The sequence below is a fragment of the Euprymna scolopes genome, chromosome 44, assembly GCF_053919585.1.
Source record: "Euprymna scolopes isolate OS-2025 chromosome 44, ASM5391958v1, whole genome shotgun sequence".
Taxonomy (NCBI): domain Eukaryota; kingdom Metazoa; phylum Mollusca; class Cephalopoda; order Sepiida; family Sepiolidae; genus Euprymna; species Euprymna scolopes.
The window spans coordinates 54,700,858-54,723,357 of record NC_136525.1 but is presented as its reverse complement, the minus strand read 5'-3'; the positions used below and the strand labels follow the sequence as shown (position 1 = coordinate 54,723,357).

The window sequence follows — 22,500 nt, the reverse complement described above, 5'->3', positions numbered from 1 at the left end:
TTGCTATTTTGGCTTCTCGTGTGTTGATTGGGCTTTTTCGTATAAAAAGCGAAACTAATTCAAAGCTAACAGCATTCTCGGCATCACACCGGGGAAACGTCCAGAAGCAATCAGCTTTGATCAATGTGGGGACAAAGTCCTCTCATATCAGACAATTGCTAATCAATCTGGAAAATGGGGAGCTGGTTTCCCCCTCCCCAACATCTGTTGGGAAAAATTTGGGTAAACAAACCCAAGTTAACTGCGTGACTTCTATTTGACCTCAATAATTAGGTCAAGTAGAAGCAGCAGAGTTAAATTTTATTGCTGCCACCTGTCAATAGTTAAATAAATAAATTCAATGTCTCTGTGGCCCAGTGGTTAACGGCGTACGTCTTTTTTTCACACTTTCATTTCCAACTTTGTCTCAAGGGTTCGGGTTCGATCCTCATACTCACCTACCAAAACTTTTTTTTATTTTAGTTTAGTTTGATTTACCCACAACCACACACACCTCAAAACACCCGGGCATCGCCGGGTACCCCCCCCCCTCGCTAGTCTATATATATAAAAGCGAAAATGTGTGAATGTATTTTTGTGTGTTTGTATGTCTCGCAAAAACTTTCCACACAGGTCACTCATTTTCGCCAGATCGGTATCATTTTAAACTTCCAACCTTCACGTGACAAATATCGAAAAATTGGCCAAAAACGTTAATTTTTTCACCCTGAAATCAGCAGTTTTCTAGGGGGGGGTGTCAGCAAAAGCCATCCTCTCATAAAGAGATCGGTTCTACGCATGCGCAAATGACGTCGTAACCTGATTTAGTTTAAAGATTTTAAAAAGTGCCCTAATTTCGTCGGCGTTGTCTTAGGTCAGTTGCATGCGTCACTTGATTTAGTTTAAATATTTGAAGAACTGAGACAATTTCATGTGTGTCGTGTTAGCTCAGTTGGTTAGAGCGTTGGGTCATTATTTTGAGCATATTTTATTGGTTTGGGAAATAATTCGCCCAGTGAACTAATTCGCAAATAAATAAATAAATATAAAAAAAAAAAATAATAATGATAATGTCGTTCATCAAATTCCGTCTGTGTTTGTTTACAATATCACGTCAGCTGATATTTCGGATTGATGATAAATGCCCTGGAAAAGTCACTGCTGATTAATGTTTAGTTTTAAAATAAGCAAATGAAGAAATGATTTACAGCGATTTTAAATGGCTACTCTTCTTTTATCATTGAACTCATTAATAAGAAAAAAATTAAAATAAAATGGTGAGGTACACCCAGGCTTGAACAAGGGATCATTCGATCTGTATTTGGATGCTCTACCACTGAGCTATATCTCCAGATTATAATAAATTTGTTTTTTTAAGAAGAAATGATTTGCTCAAATTTTATTATCTCCCTTGGCCTGTGTAACAGAAAATATTCCCCTGTAAATATACTTTTTTATCTGTAAGAGAGAAAAGCTATTTTTTAAATGAGATTTTTTCGATTTTTGATACCGATCGGATGAATTACTGTACAAAACATATCTAAGAACACTGCCAGACATATAAATTAGCTTTGTGTGAAATTTACAAAAGATAAGCTCAGCAGTTCTGGAATATATGAGGATGCAACTTACACACACACACACGCATACAAATACACACACGTACACATACACACACATACACATATACACACCCACCCATATACACAAACACACACACACAAACACACACATACACAAACACACACACACACACACACACAAAGTGACTTTTATATAATAGTAGAGATAGAAATACAGGGATTAGTGTTGTTAATTTTGTTAATATGTAAATAGAGATTATTAAAGTACTAGCTACACTCGACAAGCTACAACCACTATAAACGATTCCCCACCCCACTCTTTATCTGTACCTAAATCTAAACGCAGGTTCCATGAAAAAAGCTTCTTTCCCAGAACTGCTCACTTGTGGAAGACTGTTCCACTGTCCTGCTTCTCAGTTGAATACAACATGGTAGCCTTCAAATTCAATGTAAACACATACTTAAATCATTCATTGACGTCTATGGCAACACATCAAAGGCCGTAAATGACAAAGTTCTCTCTAATTCTCTCTCCTCTTATCTTGAGCGCATGGTACAATGGGGGAAGAGGTGGCTGATCACTTTTAATGCTTTTTTTTTTTTTTAATTTAATTTTTTTTTTTATTACATTTTCACCCCAAACAAGGCACATTGCCACTTTAATGTAGGGGGCTACTATCAGGGGAAACATCTACTGGGGTACTATGTAGGGATTAGGGCAGCGAGATGTTGGTTCACGTTGCACTTGAACTTATGCATGTCAGTACAGTTGGGGAAGCAGTGACCTGGAATGGAATTCCAAAGTCTAGCAGTTCTGGGGAAGAAACTACTGGAGTAGAAAGATCTTTTACATCTAGGGATCTCTACAGTGTGGGGGTGGGATTTTGTAGCTTGTCGGGTCTGTCGAGGGTGTTCACGTCGTGGGGGCACAAGTGCTTGCAGTTCTTCAGAGCATTCACCATTATAATACTTGTAGAACAGGCAGAGGGATGCAACGTTTCGACGATGGGACAGAGGCTGAAGTTTTGATGCCAGTTTAGGGCCTATCAGATTTGCGACTCTCTTTTGAACCCTGTCAAGGAGCGAGAGACTAGTAGCCGATGCACCGGCCCAAATATGACAGCAATACTCCATACATGGGCGAATAGTGGCCTTATAGAGGTACAGGATACTTTCGGGTGTTAGAAGTTTTCTAGCACGGTAGAGAGAGCCCACCTTCCTCGCAGCGGCCCTGGCAATGCCCTCGATGTAATTGTTCCAGCTCATGTTTCCTGTGAACGTTAGGCCAAGGAGCTTGAAAGACGTACTCTCAGCTAAAGAGTTGTTGGCCATTGCTATAGGTGGTAGAGAAGGTTTCTTGTAATTATTGAATGAAACCAGTTTTGTCTTGGTGGCATTGAACGTTACCATCCATTTTTGTCCCCATTCCACTACTGATTTGAGGTCATCCTCTAGTGTTTCTGCCATTACTTTAGATATATGTTCATTTGTTTTCCTGTCGTGCCTGCTATAGAGTGTGGTGTCATCAGCATATATACCCATCTCAGAGGCAATTTTGTCGGGGAGGTCATTTATGAATATCAGGAACAGCAGAGGACCAAGGATAGATCCCTGGGGCACTCCCGCATTTATATTATATTGTTTAGACGTACGACCGTCGAGGACAACCTGGATTTTTCTCTTATCTAAGAAGGATTTAATTATGTTAAGTATTCTACCAGTGATACCGTAAGATCTAATCTTCCTGAGGAGACCCTCATGCCATACCCTGTCAAAAGCCTTAGATATATCTACAGCTACCGCTCTGCCCTCTCCCGCTTTGTCCAGTGAATGGTATATGCGTTCAGAGCTTACAGTGAGGATGTCTGCCGTGGAACGGGCTTGTCTAAATCCATATTGATGGTCGGTCAGAAGTTTAGCATCTGTAAGGTGCTGGACTAGAGCATGGTTAATTAAGGTCTCAAATATTTTGGCGAAAAGTGGGAGGAGGCTAATAGGGCGATAATTTAATGGGTCAGTTCTTTCGCCAGAATTCTTGAATACTGGTACCACAGAAGCAGTTTTCCAACAGCTCGGAAAGCAAGATTCATTAAGGCATTTGTTGTAGAGTTTGGAGAGAACTGAAGCTACTTCGGCTGAGCACTTTTTTAATAGCACAGCTGGGATGAGGTCGGGTCCACATGCTTTGGAAGTGTCAAGGTTTTTTATGATAGCATGCACCTGAGCAGGGGTGATTTCCAGATCGTCTAGCGTGGCGTCTGTCCGCATAGGAAAGTCAGGTAGGGGGTGGTTTAGAGGGTCCAGTGTAGAGTTGGAGGCAAACCGACTGGCAAGCATGTTAGCCTTCTCGGTTGCTGAGCAAAGAACCTCGTGATTGTTGGATAGTGGGGGAATTGTTGATTTCCCATTATTTACTACACTGTTGTAGATTTTCCAGAAGTCACGAGTTCCTAATTTTTGTGCTTCGATGCGTTTTTTTTTTTTTGCATCCAAAACCAAGCTTTTATCTTTACATCATCAACGCTCTGATCCCCATCTGGCATCAATTGAAATGGATGGCTCTCGTCTTGGAGAGGTTCCATGTTTTGACAAGCTTCTGGGTTTGACATTTGCTCCTGATCTGAAATGGAACACGTACATCAAATCTGTTGCCAGGGACGCTGGGAAATGGTGGGATCCTTCTACCGCTCCAGAAGATATCTCACTACTGATGCAATTCTCTATCTGTATAAAAGCCAAGTACGTCCAAGGATGGAGTACTGCTGCCACATCTGGGCAGGAGCTGTTAAAACAACCTATCCTGCCTTGACAGAGTAAAAATAGACTTCATGGTTTGGTGGGGAATGCTCTTTTCTCTTCCCTGCAGCCTCTCTCCCACTGTCTTTGTTTTATCGTTATTTCCATGGCAAGTGTGCATCTGAGCTCCAATCTCTCATCTCCCCTCACCAATCTTTCACGATAAACACCCGTCTGGCTGAAACTACTGTCAATAATTTTCCCCAGTCTTTATCTGTGTCTAAATCCAAACAGAGCTTCTTTCTCAGAAGTGCATGATTGTGGAACTCTCTTCCGTTCGCCTGTTTCCCACCTGACTACAACTTGGACGTCTTCAAGTCCAACATAAACAAACTCCTGACAAACCGCCCTCTTAAGTAAGACACTTCATCAAATCTCCAATACTAATGATTACTACAATACTATCTCATTGATTACTGTACACGCAATAACCCTTATTCCTGAGTGGCCTTCGGGCCTTGATAAGTGGTGAATCCCAAGTAAGAAGAACTACAAACCCTTGTACTCTCTTGACGTAAATACCCCCAGCAAACCTGACAAGCAGCAGAATTCCACCCCTACACTGTAGAGATCCCTAGATGCAATGTGAGATATTATCTCACCTCGGTTTTGCCCTTGGCAGGATGAAAAAAATTACAACAGGCTCACCTTTAAACTTCAACGTAAATTTTATTAAAGTAGAAAAATCCAAATTGCAAAAGATGTGCCATCTTTAGCTTCCTGCCGAAATAGAGCTGGTAACACCCGTAAGGGTAGTAGTCCATGGTTTATCTTTACATCTGCAGGATCAAAGACTACCCGCTGTTCAAGTCGGAGAGACATTATATAAGTAACTAGCTTGGATGCCCAGCATTGCTTGAGTGTTTGGAGGTGTGTGTTTGGAAAAAAAAAAAAAAAAAAAGTGGTAATAGGCAAGATTTGGAAAGACATACAAACATACGACCATGTAATCCCTACAGCCACCTACCTTGAAAATGCTGCTGTGAAACCTGACATAGTTATATGGAATAAGTCAGAGAGAGTTGCACCCTTGATTGAAGTGAGTGTTCCTAATGATGGCGGTCTTAACAGAGCTGAAAGAGAGAAACAGACCAAATACCAAGGTCTCATGTATGATATGAAAAGAAACTGGAACCTAAAGGGGGATATCGATCATACCAGTTATCATAGGTGCCACAGGACTTATGAAGAAGAACCTGAAGTCCTACCTAACTAATATTCCTGGTGAACCAAGTGCAAAAGAGATTCAGACAATTGCACTTAAGGGAACAGCGAGGATACTAAAAAGAGCTCTCGGTTGGTTTCAATAAAAAAGCGGGGCAATGTTGGCAGCTGGTTTGGCTGCCCCATACCAGGCATTACAATCTTCAAAGGAAGAAAAAAAAACAAAAAAAAAACATACATACATTTAAACAGACTCCAGATGCAAAATTCAAGACTCCACGCTGTTCGAAGAATAGTGCAACAAGTCGATGAGTTAAGTGATGCCTTCCAAGGATAAATGCTGTGAGTCCGGTAGTCATCATGGAGTTCACTGTGAATAACCGTCTGGATGGCGGACAAAGGGCAGGTCAAAATATAGACCTTAAATTTGTTTCGGAGCGACATTACACCGTGCTAGAAAACTACTTACGCCTGAAAGTATCCTGTACCTCTATAAGGCCACCATTCGCTCATGTATGGAGTATTGTTGTCACATCTGGGCTGGTGTATCTGTTGCTTGTCTCTCGCTCCTGGACAGGGTTCAAAAGAGAGTCGCCAACCTGATAGGTCCTGAACTGTCATCTAGGCTTCAGCCTCTGTCCCATCGACGAGATGTTTCATCCCTCTGCCTGTTCTACAAATACTTTAATGGTGAATGCTTTGACGAACTGCAAACACTTGTACCTCCTCAACGTAACTACCCCCGACAAACCCGACAAGCTAGTAAGTCTCATCCCTTTACAGTAGAGATCCCTAAGTGCAAGAAAGCCTTTTACTCCAATAGTTTCTTCCCCAGAACTGCAGGTCTTTGGAACTCCCTTCTGGGATTCTGCTTTCCCAACTGTACTGATATGCAGAAGTTCAAGTGTAATGTGAACAAACATCTTTCTACTCATCTCCCTTCATAATGCTCCTGCAAATTAAGTCCCTGGTAGTAGCCCCCTGCTTTAAAGTGGCACGGTGCCTTGTTTGAGGGTGAAAATTGAATAAAAAAAAAAAAAAAAAAAAAGGATGGCGGACAAAGGGCAGGTCAAAATGTAGACCTTAAATTTGTCTCGGAGCGACATTGCACAAGTAATGAAGAAGCCAATCAATCGTAGAGCACAACAGTGCGTGAAGAATACAATATTTTGACCAACGTGATGTCATTGGTGTTGTTTGCACATGATAATAACATTTCACCCCACGTTAGGGCATTAATACGTCTCGATGAGACAAAGGAGTTTTGAGGCTACATGCCTAAAGTGACCATCCATTTTTGTCCCCATTCCACTACAAATTGGAAGTCATCCTCTAGTGATTCTGCCAATTCCTTAGAAATGTTAATTTATTTTTATTTCGGACTATTATTCTCATCTTTATTAGTTGTTGTTTTTTTTATTTTTTTTTATCTTTTATTGTTTTGTTTATTCACAACGTTTCGGCCAGCTATTCCTCTTGCCTTCGTCCAAGATCAAAAAAAAAACAAAACAAAAAAAACAACTAATAAAGATGAGAATAATAGTCCGAAATAAAAATAAATTAATATATAATGCTCATCTCAAAAAGAAAAAAAAAAAATATGAATTCCAATTAAGGAATAATATATATATATATATATATATATATATATATATATATATATATATATATATATATAACGCGGATTCCATGAACAAAGCTTCTTTCTTAGAACTGCACGCCTGTGGAACTCTGTTCCGTCTGCCTGCTTCCCTCCGGACTACAACTTGGATGTCTTCAAGTCTAATGTTAACAAATTCCTAATAAACCGCCCCCTTAAGTAAACACTCCATCAAATCTCCACACTAACGTAATGTACTTGCAATAACCCTTATCCCTGAGTGGCTTCCGGGCCTTGATAAGTGGTGATCACTGTGTAAAAAAAAAAAAAGCATATATATATATATATATATATATATATATATATATATATATATATATATATATATCCTTAGATATGTGTTCATTTGTTTTCCACTCATGCCTGTTATAGAGGGTGGTGTCATCGGCAAATATACCCATCTCCGAAACAATTTCATCAGGGAGGTCATTTATGAATATCAGGAACAATAAAGGGCAAAAATGTAGCAAAATATAATTTTAGTTTGCACGCACTTTTAGAAAAGGAAGAGTTATCGATCCTTGTTCTTTGGCTGACAAGAGACATCAGTCGGCGGTTCTTGAAATACATACATTCGCCTCATGTTACTGACATGCAGAAGTGCCTAAAATGAATATGACCTTTGTATATAAAAAAATTGATTTCTTATTAAGAACTTAATCTAATTCAAAAAGAAAAAATGTTCAGAAAAAAAAAAAAAAATTGGTGCTTGTCCAGATTGGCACTTTTAACGATAAATAAAAAAAATGAAGAAAAGCTTTTAAATTGTTCCTGCTTGTCACGAAAAGGAAGATTTTATATTACAAAAATCACAAAAATAGATCAAGTATTTTTTTTTTTTTACTGAAAACAAATTTGCGTTTTTTTTTTCTTTTTATTGATACGTGACAAACAAGGACATGCTTTTTAGAAAACATAACAAGGGGAGTTAATCAGTGATTATTTTGACAGTTTCCACATGCACTAAGGTTATCTGTCCTTGTCCACCAATTGAACGCCTTTTCCACTCTCATTCGAAACAGAATAAAATTTGAATTTTTTGAAAAAAAAAAAAAAAAAAACTATTTGATCAAATTACGTGATTTTTGGAATTTTTCATCTTCGTCACTGCATCATACAGATATTTCTGTATTTTCTTTAATTTTAAATGCCGCCATGAATGCCAATCTGAATAAGCTCCAAGAAATCTTTATGATTTACATGCCCCCCCCCCTCACAGAACGAAGATGTAATGTTCGCCCAAAACGACGTAAATTGATCAAGCAGTTTCTTTTAACTAAGAAAATCAAATTGTATAAGTAAGCAAAAAGAGACTGTCTCGCGTTGCCTCACTATATTAAGACACACGCACACACACACACACACACACAATAATTCAAACTTGCGACTACCGATTTAACATTAATCGCTTTAAATCGTTTAAATATGATTTCCTTTATAAACATAAAACTGCTTGACAAATTTACGTGATTTTTGGAACATGACATTTTCGTTCCGTGACAGATAAGGAGATTATAAAGATGTTTCTATAGTTTTTTTTTATTTGTTTGTTTTTTGTCTAATTACATTGAATTTTTAATAAATAATCTTTTTTTTAAGAAACTGCTTCATGACAGTCGGCGTGAGAAATATGAGTTGAATATAGCACGATTGGTCATCCGTAGATTTTGACAAGATTTCTTTTTTTTTTTTTTTTTGCTGACTTTTATGTTCTCGATGTAAATTTCCTGGATAAAAATACTGTCACTTGGGAGCGGATATCTTTGTCATCGTTTCGCTTTAGGTACGTTGTTTTGTTCGATTAGATTTGTTTTTTTTTTTTATTAGATAATTATTTAAATAATATATACATATATTAATTGTGTATAGATATATTATTGTATATCTTTCGAAACTGGAGGGGAAACATTTTTTTTTTTTTTTTTGCAAAGAATTTTTTATTTCTAAAGTCTAAATTGTCGATTTATCTAACACGAAAACAAAAACAAAAAATAAATGAAATATTGGCTCAAAAAATGAATATTAAAAATTAAAAATATAATATATATCGGTTTCCATATTGTCGTGTAATAAATATTATTGTATTCATTTATTTTTTTAGTTGTAATGTGTTTTTTTTTAAATAAGTATAAAAAGAAATGTTTATATAACCGAGAATTCGCTGTTGAATAAGGATATGGAAGCATCGAAAAGTTAAAGCACCTGCTATATATATCAATATATATATATATATATATATATATTGATATATATATATATATTGATGATGATGAAAAATAAAATTCCCATTATTTATTAGGGTGCACTTTATTGATCCGCGCTATATATATATTTATTTAAATGGTATTTTCAAGTTTTATCACATCTTATTTTTTTTTTGTTTTTTTTTAATTATTATTAAATTGTAAGGTTAAAGTAGAGAATCAGTACAAAACACCCCCTCCCCATGTTAAGAATGGCTTTCTAAATAATAACGCTATTATTCCAGCGCGGATCAATAAGTGCACTGCAGCCACTGCACTAGTACCTCTGTTTTTATTAAATTCTACAGTTAAAGTACACAATAGGTACAAAACACATTCCCCTCCCCATGTTAAGAATGGCTTTCTAAATGATAACGTTATTATTTCAGCACGGATCAATAACTGCACCTTTTATTAGATAATCAAATGTGCAAACTATATATATATATATATATATATAATTTCTTTTTTACTGATTTTATAGAATTTTCAAAATAGCCGACAAAATTGAAAGTAAAATTATTAGTTTGCATAAATTTGAAAAAAAAAAAAAAAATGAAAATTGGGTGCTTCTGCAGTTTAAGGACCATGCTATTCTTTTAGATAGGATATCAATTAAAATTCTATTTTTATGGTGTATACACACACACACTTGTATTTTTTACGACCTGCCCCAACGTAGTATAAACACCCCCAATTTCCCATGTTAAGATCGGGTTTCGAAATAATCTCCTCTCATCCTCGATGTTAGCAATGGCTTTCGAGGTTGAGGGGGTGTTTATTCTGAAAGCCGTTCTTAACATGTGAGGTTGAAGGTGTTAATACTAAAAAAAATACCTTTTTATTTATTTATTTACTAGATTGTTAGGTGAAGGTGCAGAATACTTACAAAAAACCCTTTCCCTCCTATGCTAAGAATGGATTTCTAAATAATAACGTCTATTAAGTGAAGTGGCACTTTCACTTAAGTGCTTGTTAAGGTACAGTCCACAGATATTTTTTTTTACATGCCGTTTTAAACAAAAACAATGTTACGTACTTAATTGTAATGTTGAAAATAGTAATATATCCAAAAATTACGAAAAATCACCGAGTAGGAAATTGTTTATAGTTTATAGTAACTTTTACGGAAAATTGGGTAAAATCGCATTTTTCTTAGACGTTACAAAGTAGACAGTGGGAGTCTACATGCAGGGGACATAATTCGGAAACGAATATTTTAGATTATTTGTTTTGTGCCATGGCTGCAATATTTGTTGTCTATAGAGATTTTTTTTTTTTTTTTTTTACTAAAAACACAGTAGCAGTTCTAATCGATGGATTTTCATAATTGTGGGATATATTACTATGACGGACGTACAGGAGTAGGAGTGCTAACCCCTCTAACAAAATATGCATCGGCTCCGATGTTGTACGCAGTTCGACTTAGGGAGCGCCTAGTTTTTCTTATGGCTTTATTTATTTTTTTTGTATGGATATTTTTTATTTTGGCTTGAACTTTGCGAATCATTTTGCTATTATATGATTTTTCGAAATACATATCGGGAACAGTAGGACATGAGGCCATTTATAGAGAGGCTTATAACATGAAAAGTGAAAAAATATTAGGTAAATTTTGAAACATTTTTAGAGCATGTGCATGAAAAATATGGTAATTAAAAAAAAAAAAATCCCCTGGGGGGGGGGGGGACATGTTTTGAACAATTGAAATTTTTATTTTTTTAATAAAAAATAATTATTAAAACCAAAACAGTAGTGTTCTCGTCGAGTAGTTTTTATTTTATTCAAGATAATAAAAGGTACTCATGATGCAGTGATGCAGTGCACTATACATAATATATTCAAATTTAAAACAAAAAAAAATATACTGTTTTTTAGAAATTTACCTGTAAAGTCCGAAGTTTAAAACCTTTTTAAAAAAAAAACACTTTTTTTTAATGAAATCTTGGTCCTTGCTCCTTTAATTGAAAAAAAATTAGGGCTTGAATTGCATTTTTCGAGGAGTTATAAGCTTGGAAAGATGGGGTGGAATTATTCGCTATTTCTGACACTACACATGCACTTATATTGAGCCGTGCTGAAATAATGACATTATTATTTAGAAAGCCATTCTTAACGTGGGTATGGGAGGGTGTTGTGTACCTATTCTGTACTTTCACCTAACAATTTAATAAAAACAGGTATCGTAAAACTCTAAACTTGAATGCATTATTTAAAAATAGCGCGGATCATCAGTAAGTGCAAGTGCACTCACTAGCACCAAATAACATTCGATCGACGAAAGCTTTTTGTTTATTTTTGATTATCGCCACAAGTGCTAATCTGGACTTGCACCGGTTTTCCTGTTAATAATTACCTATAACTATAATCTCCGCCCCCCCCATATCCATCCATCCATCAAAAAAAAAAAAAAAATAACACCAAACAAAAAGCAAAAAAAAAAAAAAAAAAAATCATAATAACAAAATAATTCGCAAAGTTCAAGCCAAAATAAATAAACAAAAAAAGAAAACTAGGCCAAACACGCAAAAATTCTTTCCTTGTAAAAATAATAATTGCTCCCTAAGTCGAACTGCGTACAACATCGGAGCCGATACGTATTTCGCTAGAGGGGTAGGTAGCACTCATGTACGTCAGCCGTCGACTTTATCTCAAGAAGCACCACATTGAAACAAAAAAAGATCCTAGTGTTTAACTCTGTCCTCGTGGGTAGACAAATTGTGTTTGTATTACTATACACGTAGATTCAAAAAAGTTGTCAACAAATATATAACAAATAAATGTTATCAAAGTCAAGATAAGTTACTTTTCTACCTAACTGGATACGTTTTTTTTAGTGTTTTTATTCAATGTAACATGTTTATTCAGCTAAAAGAAACATACAGTGTTTTACCGATGTATTGGAAAATTAAATATGGCGCCGACCTCTCTGTTGAATACGATAAGTTTGGGAAAATGAGTTAAAGATAAAAACTATACAAAATACTGTTAGAAACTCGCTCAATATTTTACCGTGACATAGACTGACATATATTCGGTGGGTTTCTAACAGTATTTTGTATGATTTCTTATTTTTAAGTCATTTTCCAAGACTTAACGTGTTCATCAGAGAGTCGGGAGACGCCATTTTAAATTTTCCAATACATCGGTAAACACTGTTTTTCGAGCGGAATAAACATGTTACATTAAATAGAAACACTAAAAAATTATCCAGTTAGGTAGAAAAGTAACTTATCTTGCTTTTGATGACATTTATTTGTTATATATTTGTTTTTTGACAACTTTTTGGAATCTACGTGTAAACCAACTTTGCCTACCCACCCACGAGGACAGAGGACAGGATCTATTTATTTATTTATTTATTTTTAGTAATTTGGAACATAAGTGCAGATGCACCAAAGATGAAATAAATGCTATTCGGTGCTTATGTATTTTTAGGTACCGTGCCGAAATAATAACGTTATTATTTCGAAAGCCATTCTTAACATGAGGAGGGTGTTTTCTAACTATTACGTGCTTCCACCTAACAATTTAGAGTACTCTGCACTCTACTTATTGGTCCGTGCTGAAATAATAACGCTATTATTTAAAAAGCCATTCTTAACGTGGGGAGGGTGTTTTGTACCTATTCTGTACATTTTACAATTACAATTTACAATTGAATAAAAAACATATCATAAAACTTTAATTAAACTTGGAAATACGATTTAAAAAAATAGCGCGGATCAGTAAGCGCATTAGCACCCAATTTAATAATAATAATAATAATAATAATAATAATAATATCGTGAAACTTGAATTTAACCTGAAAAAAAAAACTATATAAAAATAGCGTGGTACCAAAATACATAAGCACCCGCTATTCATATAATATTTACGTAAATAACAAGCGTATATTTAGTGTTTTTTGTATTTAGTGTCTGTAAAAAAAAAAATAAAAAAAAATTAAAAAATGGCATATGGCAATTAAGCTACACATAATATTCTGTGTAGCTTAATTGCCATATATATTTTTATAACTTACTACCTAGCTCTACCTATGTATTGAGCACTGTTGAAGTAAATACTGAAAATGTACGCATAAAATTATATCTTTATATATTAATTCATGTGATTAAATGAAGTAGTCATATATATATATATATATATATATATATATATATATATATATATATATATACAATCATGTTGTTTGTCTTTGTTTACATCTACTTAAGCTGATATTTGTACTTGATAATGAATGCCCTGGAAAAGTCTCTTTCGATTAATGTATAGCAATTTAAAAAAAAAAAAACAGCAAGTTCATTTGCATATTTTAAACTGGTGCACATTAATCAGAAGGGACTTTTCCAGGGCATTCACCGTCACATACTAATATTAATGTTAACAAGGACAGACAGAACTTGCATTTTAACCATAAGTTCTAGAGAAATATAAATATGGCAATCAGTCTATACAGAATATTCCATGTTTCATTCTTGTGAGAATTCGCCAGGCTATTATTTATGAGGGATCCCTTACATGCAGACCTATCAAGACGTACGAAGATCGACAGGTACGATGGGGCTTAAGTATGTAGAGATAAGGGTTTGTATTACTGTACACATAGATTCGAAAAAGTTGTCAAAAAAAAAAAATATATAACAAATGTTATCAAAGGCGAGATAAGTTACTTTTCTACCTAACTGGATAATTTTTTAGTGTTTTTATTCAATGTAACATGTTTACAGCTCGAAAAACGTACATTGTTTACCGATGTATTGGAAAATTCAAAATGGCGCCCGACTCTCTCTTTAACACAGTAAGTTTGGGAAAATGAGTTAAAAATAAAAACTATACAAAATACTGTTAGAAACTCGCTCATATTTTACCATGACATATGCGAGCATATATTCGGTGGGTTTCTAACAGTATTTTGTATAGTTTCTTATTTTTAACTCATTTTCTAAGATTTACCGTGTTCATCAGAGAGTCGGGCACCATTTTAAATTTTCCAATAGATCGGTATGTTTTTCGAGCACAATAAACATGTTACATTAAATAAAAACATTAAAAAGTATCCAATTAGGTAGAAAAGTAACTTCTCCTGCCTTTGATAACATTTATTTGTTACTAGCGGGGGTACCCGGCGTTGCCCGAGTGTTTGTTTCCGGGACGGGGGGGGGGAGTTTTAAAAAATGTTATGGTAGGTAAGTAGGAAGGATCAAACCCGGAGTCATGAGTAAAAGTAGGAAAATAAAGTGTAAAAAAAAACAAAAAAAAAAAAAACATCTGCAACGTTAACAGTTCGGCCACCAAGAAAAGTCCATTCCAGTTGTTTAGGAAAAAAAAAAAAAAAAAAAAAAACGACTACGGTAGGTCGGCGCGAACGTGAAAATATAATGTGAATTGTCCATCACGCTAACCACTACGCCACAGAGCACTGCAGCTTAGTTTAGTGATTTTAAATAACTTCACATGAAAGAACTACGAAGCCAAACCGGTGTTCTCTTCTCAACTGTTCCTTGTGAACGATCCCCAAACGGTGTTAAGTGGTGGCAGGGGGAGGAGGAATTTATTAGAGAGAAAATATTTTACCACTTCCATTGATCTTAACCGATTTTGGCCGTGACTTCTCAGCAGAAAAAGTATAGAAATCTAAGATTATCGAGGAATTTGAGAAATAATAAGCCTATAACACACCTCAGATATTGTTCTGCCGTTTGTGCATATTATATTTGCATGAAATATCTTGATTTTTAATCCTATTAAGGTTAAAATCCGACGGGAAAAAATGAGTTCATTTTATTTATATATATATATATATATATATATATATATATATAAAGAGAAGATATATTTGTTTTTTGACAACTTTATCGAACCTATGTGTCTAGTAATACAAACCTGGAGATAATTATGGAAAAGACAAAGCAATACTCTTGCTGATAGTTGTGCTTGACGATGGAAAGTCCCTTCTGATTAATGTTCACCAATTTTCAAATATTCTGTTATTCTAAAAAAAAAAAAATAAAGAAATAAAAAAAGGCCAAGTTCATTTGCATATTTTAAAGCTGATAAATATTAAATCAGAAGGGACTTTTTCCGTCAAATACAAATAGCAACTAACATAAAAGGTGCTTCTACACTATTGGAATGAAATTTCGGAAATCGTAAAACTGAATTTCACATGAAAACAATGTTATCTACGTATTCCTCGTATTTTAAAGATGATTATATCCAAAAATTACGGAAATCGATAGAGCAGAAAATTATTTATTAAAGAAAATAAAAAATAGAATTTGATGAAAACGATCATATAAGACACAGGAGAGTTCAAAAGGGAGATAATTTTCCATTTTGATTAAAACAAGATGGCCGCAATTTTTCACCTGCTAACACGAATAAAGTTTTTTTTTTTTTTTTTTTTTTTTTAATAATAATTCAGTAATATTCGGGTAATTTTGATTGCATATTTTGGAAGCTAACTCTGTAACTTATTAGAATTGACAAAGAAAATCAGTTGAAAACATTTTTTATCTGAAAACTCCATTTATCGACTCCAAAATTTCGTTCTGATAGTGTAGAAGCACCTTGAAGCCGCATGACTCACAAGTTACGGGTTGAGCAGACACAGTCATACGTAGATTGGCTTGATTTGATGATCTTGTTTTTATGTAAGCGTTGATGTCTACAGTCTATTTTCTAGTGTTGGGGCGATTAATCGGAATCGGGAATCAGAAAAATCAGAAGATCTGAGGTTATCAGAATCAGAAAAATTGATGCCTATTTTCCGATGCCAAAACGATTCTTTTAATTGTTTTTTTTTTTTTTTTTAATTGATTTTGTTTAAAGCAAAATCTTCCATGCCTGGTAATAATGATAAAATAATAAATATTTATTGATTTTAAATTTTTTTTTTTTTTTTTTTACATAAGCATCACCACATTATCAAGGCCAAGAGGCCACTCAAGGATAAGGGTTAAAGAGCGTACAGTAGAAATTGGACATTATAGTAATCATTAGTAATGAAAATTTGGTAAAGTTGATAACTTATATGGAACGGCTCATCAAGAACTTATTTACGTTAGACTTGAAGACAACCATATTGTAGTCAGCCGGAAAGCAGGAAAACGGAAGACAATTCCACAGGCGTGCAGTTCTAAGAAAAAAGCTTTGTTCATGGAATCTACGTTTAGGTTTAGGCACAGATAAAGAGTGGGGGAAATTATTGATAGTGTTTACAGCTAGACGAGTGTTTCTTGTGAAAGTTTGGCGAGGGGGGACCATAGATTGAAGCTCATTCGAACACTTTCCATGAAAATAACGATACATCAGAGACAAACTCGCAACATCTCTTCTGTGAGATAAAGGTTGTAAGGAAGAGAAAAGGAAATCTCCTACGAGGCTACGAAGTCTATTTTGAACTCTATCAAGGCAGGACAAGTCCTTTCTAGCAGCTCCTGCCCAGTAAAGCTAAAAATCGATAAATCATTCCCACCCCCACAAATGTATTTTGATGTTTAAGAAAATATCTGCATATTTAACGTGTTTTTTTTTACGAAAATCGGGGGGGGGGATAACAATCTTATAATTAAATAATTAAAGACTTATAAAGAATCGGAATCGGTAATTGTATCGAAATTGGGGGAAAATATTGAAATCGTCCCATCTTTAATATTTTCCATTTCTATCCGAGGCAACGTTTTCAAAAGTTTTTGTCTCCATACCAGCAGATTTAAGATTATCTTTTGGTTTTCACACTCCGACTACTTTCTTTCAATCAACTGTGACTTTCTTTGCAAGTCGTCTTTCATCCACGCGGAAAATAATGTTAACGTGCCCAACAAAATTGGGATTTCATTAGAGATGCCTCAATGCTTAACGTGTCACACCCCTTCAATAAATCGGAACTAGAAACCCTATCCATCCATGTTAAACCACACGTACTGCGAAGGCAACGTTTATGAAAAGTTTCCAATTAAACAATGTGCCTTCGATATGGGATCTATGCTTCCAGGCCATACAACAATATCAAAATAATCATGGCATGATAAAACAGAAATTTTAGTTTTAAGAGCCAACTGTCTTTCATTCCATAACCTAGATCAGTGGTTCCCAACCTTTTTTACATGGCGGTACACGAATGAACTCTAAATTTTTGCAGCATTAAATAATAAAAAATAAAATGATAGAAATAATCTATGTATTAATATGATAGCGTGTGTGTTATTTTGTGTGTCACCCTTATATCTTTCTTCTTCTGAGTGATTGTTATAAACACTTGCCAAGGAAATAACAATAAAACAAAGACAGGCTCGCAACGTCTCTCCTGTGGGAAAGAGGTTGCAGGGAAGAGAAAAGGGCATCCCCCACTAAGCTACAAAGTCTATTTTGTACTCTGTCAAGGCAGGATAAGCTTCTAGCAGCTCCAGATGTGGCAACAGTACTCCATCCTTGTATGTACTTCACCTTGAGTTCACGATCACTGGAAAGACTTGCTAATTTTTCCTCATCACGTAGCTCAAAATCGTAAAGATTGATAATCGATAAATCTAGGAAAGGATTGTGAATCCAATAAATCCTTCAAAGCTGATTGAGAGAAAATTTTCCACCTCCTAAAACAACTTGTAACTTTCACCTATAATCATCCCGTGGCCCGCTGGTTGGGAACCAGTGCTCTTGATCGTAGTTTGCCGAAGGCGTCTCGTGTTTTATCTCATCATCGAGCGATGCTGATGCATTACTTTGCTTCCGAGATGAGGAAAAAAATTTAACATATTTCAAAAGGTGTCCATCAATCAAAGTATTGCGGAGAAGTTTCCTCATAGGCGGACTTTGGAATCTTCACGGCTTCTTGTTGCAAACGTGCAGACTTTGGTTGGAAGATGACTTCTGTCTTTTTTTTTTTTTTTTTTTTGCATTAGGAAACCTATCGACTATTTATTGTGCTCCCTCAAAGGATGTGGCAACAAGCATAGCAGCATCTGAAAAAAGAAAGTCAGAATTAAATCATTGATAATTAAGTTCCTCTACTTATTCTAAATCCATTTTGAACACCTTGCGTCTATTGCAATTATAAGGGAAAAATATGTTTTTATATCTATATATAAAAAAAAAAAATGGGGGGGGGTCAGTTGATTGGTTTCGCTAGAACTGGATCGAGGGATTTATTTTATTTTAAAAAGCAAGATTTAAAAAAAATTTTTTTTTTTTTTTACAAGGTGATCACCACTTATCAAGGCCCGGAAGCCACTCATGGATAAGGGTTATTGCATGTACAGTACGTTAGTGTGGGGAATTAATAAAGATGAACTCAAGAGGGAAAACATTGTGCTTCCTCATTGTATGTGGCAACAAGCATAGAAACATCTGAAAAAAGAAGGTCAAGAATTATCTCGGTCCTTGTCAGCTGTTTTGGCCTTGAACCTTTGAGGATTAAAAGTTCTACTGAATATAAATTCATTTTTTTTTTTTTTTTTACATAGGCATCACCACATTATCAAGGCCAAGAGGCCACTCAAGGATAAGGGTTAAAGAGTGTACAGTGAAATTGGACAATATAGTAATCATTAGTAATGAAAATTTGGTAAATTTGATAACTTATATGGAACGGCTCATCAAGAACTTATTTACGTTAGACTTGAAGACAACCATATTGTAGTCAGCCGGAAAGCAGGAAAACGGAAGACAATTCCACAGGCATGCAGTTCTAAGAAAGAAGCTTTGTTCATGGAATCTACGTTTAGGTTTAGGCACAGATAAAGAGTGGGGGGAATTATTGATAGTGTTTACAGCTAGACGAGTGTTTCTTGTGAAAGTTTGGCGAGGGGGGACCATAGATTGAAGCTCAGTCGAACACTTTCCATGAAAATAATGATACATCAGAGACAAACTCGCAACAGCTCTTCTGTGAGATAGAGGTTGCAAGGAGGAGAAAAGGACATCTTCTACGAGGCTACGAAGTCTATTTTGAACTCTATCAAGGCCGGCCAAGTCCTTTCTAGTAGCTCCTGCCCATATGTGGCAACAGTATTCGATCCTTGGACGTACCTGGCTCTTATATAGATAGAGAATAGCATCAGCAGTGAGATATTTACCGGATCGATAGAAAGATCCCACTATTTTTCCAGCAGCCTTGGCAACAGATTTGATGTACGTGTTCCATTTAAGATCAGGAGTTAAACACCTTTTTTTTTTAACCCATGTTTACTCCTTACAAAGCATATTGCCACTTGGACGTAAGGGGCTACTATTTGGGGCCATGTCTAGGAAAGATTAGCAAGATATTTGTTTACATTACATTTAAACTTCTGCATATCAGTACAGCCAGGGAAGCAGGCAGCAGGAAGGGAATTCCAAAGTCTAGCTGTCCGAGGGAAGAAACTATTAGAATAGAAATCTTTCTGGCATTTAAGGAACATCAACAGCGAAGGGGTCAGATCTTATTGCTAAGCAGGATTGTCGGGGATATGTACATCCAGGAGGGGGTACAAGTGAAACGAGTTCATCAGAACACGTTCCATTAAAATATTTGTAAAATAGGCACAGTGATGCAACATTGCGTCTATTGCAATTATAAGGGTATGTTTTTATATTTAAATTTTTTTAAATGGGAGGCCAGCTGATCAGTTTCCCCTTCACTCTTCTAAAACTGGATCGAGGGATTTATTTTATTTTTAAAAAGCAATATGAGTCAAACAGGGAAAATATAAATTTAAAATAAAGCTAACGGGGGGGGGGACAAAAAAAAACAGGGAAACGCTATTTATCTAAAATAAACCTACGTATGATAAATGTGCACTGATACAATCTAGAGGCTAATCACATTCAAACCTAAGAAACATTCCTTCCGTTTACGAAGGGAAGGTCCCTTCAAATGAATGTGAGGGGTCTCCAAGATCTTCAGGTGAAAAATGAGTCAATGCTGAAGTTCGTAGCAAAGACATGTTTTTAAGTAAACTAGCGAGGGGTACCCGGCGTTGCTCGGGTGTTTGGAGGTGTGTGTGGAAACTCCGGGGTGGGGGTGGGGGTTAAAAAAAGAAAAAGTAAGTATGAGGATCAAACCCGAACCGTTGAGGCAAAGTTGTAAATTAAAGTGTGAAAAAAAACGTGCGACGTTAACCATTGCCCCACCGCCAGATGCTAACGAAAACACGTTTGAATTTATTTAATTACTTGGATTTGGCAGGTACCCGTTTTAATGAGTTAATGAGGTCAAGTTTGACTGCGGGATAGTATTTACGGTGGTAACGCTTCCCAAGATGTTATAGGAAAAAGACTAACCCACATGCGGCGAGCGACAAATGTTGAATATTTATCTTCCCGAAATCGAGCAAATTAAATAGACAGGCGAGCTTCGTTGTTACCTGTGAGATATTACGATTTATATGTGATATAAAAAGTTTTAAAAAGTTGTGAACCGACCGACCGCTTCTCTGAAAAAAGCCTTTTGTAGACATACAGAAAAAGCGAACACACATACATACATACATTTTCGCTTTTATATTTATAGATGATCTGCTATTGAAGCCACAAATGTGTTACTAAGAACGTTGGTAGATAGGTTCCATTTCTGATTCTGCTAGATAGGTGCTGCTGGATTCAACTATCTAAACTTAACGACGTTCGACCCACGTAGTCGGTACTGCAACTACATTTGAATTGATAAATTACATTGTTATGGTGGAGGATAAAACGTCCTTTTAAGAAGATGCCATTAACGATTTTGTAGAGAACACAACACGTATGTTGGAAGCAAAATAGCATTTTTCCCCTGTTGAGCTGATTTGCTTTGGCGAATTTCTCACTACAAGTAAGTTATAGATCTTACTTGATAACAAAAAGTGAAGCAGAGGGAATATGGTGAATAAAAAAAGTGATTTCACGTGAATGGATAGTCTGGTGAAGGGTAAAATATTCAATGACGGTAAAATCCAAAGATGCATCTTAACCCTGTCGGTGGGGCATTAGAATACACTGACTGCCCCCCTTCAGAGGATAAAAGTCCCTCAATGGGGGTCCTGGATATGACCTTAAACTATATCCAATGGTAAGGCCCCAGCTTGTGGGCTTGGGGGAGTGTGGAGCCACCCTTTAATTACCATTGCTCCCAGGTCCACTCTGACCCGGAGTGGTAGTACCTGTTAGGGTCCCAACTATGGGTTAAATAGAAACCGACGTGAAAACAACAAATATATTCTATTAAAAAATTTTTTTCTTCAAAATCTTTGGATTCGGCATTAAATAACCCGAAAAGGGTTGATATGCCGTAAAACAAAAACAACCAAAGATGCATCTACTAATTTTATTTTTTTTAAATTTTTTTCTCAATTCTAATAAGTTACAATGGTAGCTTCCAAATTGATCAGTCGAAATTACCTGAATATTACTGAATTATTAAAAAAACGAAACAACTTTAATCATATCAGGTGAAAAATTTCGGCCATCTTGTTTAAATCGAAACGGAAAATTACCTCCTTTTTTAACTCTCCTGTGTCTTATGATCGTTTTCATGAAATTCTATTCTTTAATTTCTTTAATAAATAATTTTCTACCTCATCGATTTTCGTAATTTTTGGATATAATCATCTTAAAAATACGAGGAATACGTAGATAACATTGTTTTCATGTGAAATTCAATATAACGATTTCCGAAATTTCGTCCCAATAGTGCAGAAGCACCGACTATTTTAATTTATTTAGTAAATTTTTACGACGTGCCCCACGCCCCAGCGTAGTATAAACACCCCCAACCTCCCCATGTTAAGAACGACTTTCGGAATAAACACCGACCCAAACCTCGAAAGCCGTTCTTAACATGGGGAGGTTGGGGTGTTTATACTACGCTGGGGAAGATCGTAAAAAAAAAAAAAAATACCATTTATTTTACTTGTTGGTGCTCCAGTTTATCGACCGTGCTATTTTTTTAAAATGAGATTTTCACGTTCAATTTTTATGGTATTGTTTGTTTATTAAATAAAATACAGATTTTTTTTTAAGACACCCCACCTTCTTATGTTAAGAATTTGTTTATTTATAATAATAACGTTATTATTTCAGCACGGTCCATATTCTGTAGAAGTACCCCTTTTCT

At 35.5% G+C, this 22,500-nt stretch overlaps 1 protein-coding gene across 2 annotated transcripts in view; it reads left to right on the top strand.

The window, feature by feature from the left end:
• LOC145268846 (DNA repair and recombination protein RAD54B-like) overlaps positions 1 to 22,500 on the top strand; it is a 169,501-nt gene that overhangs the window by 14,538 nt on the left and 132,463 nt on the right. The window contains exon 1 of one of the 2 annotated variants that reach the window (XM_080124520.1): positions 8,860 to 8,965. The exons of the other annotated variant lie outside the window; for it this stretch is intronic. The gene's annotated coding sequence lies outside the window, so the exon portion shown is untranslated. Of the gene's footprint in view, positions 1 to 8,859; positions 8,966 to 22,500 lie in introns of those variants that run through there. 2 annotated transcript variants of the gene reach the window in all.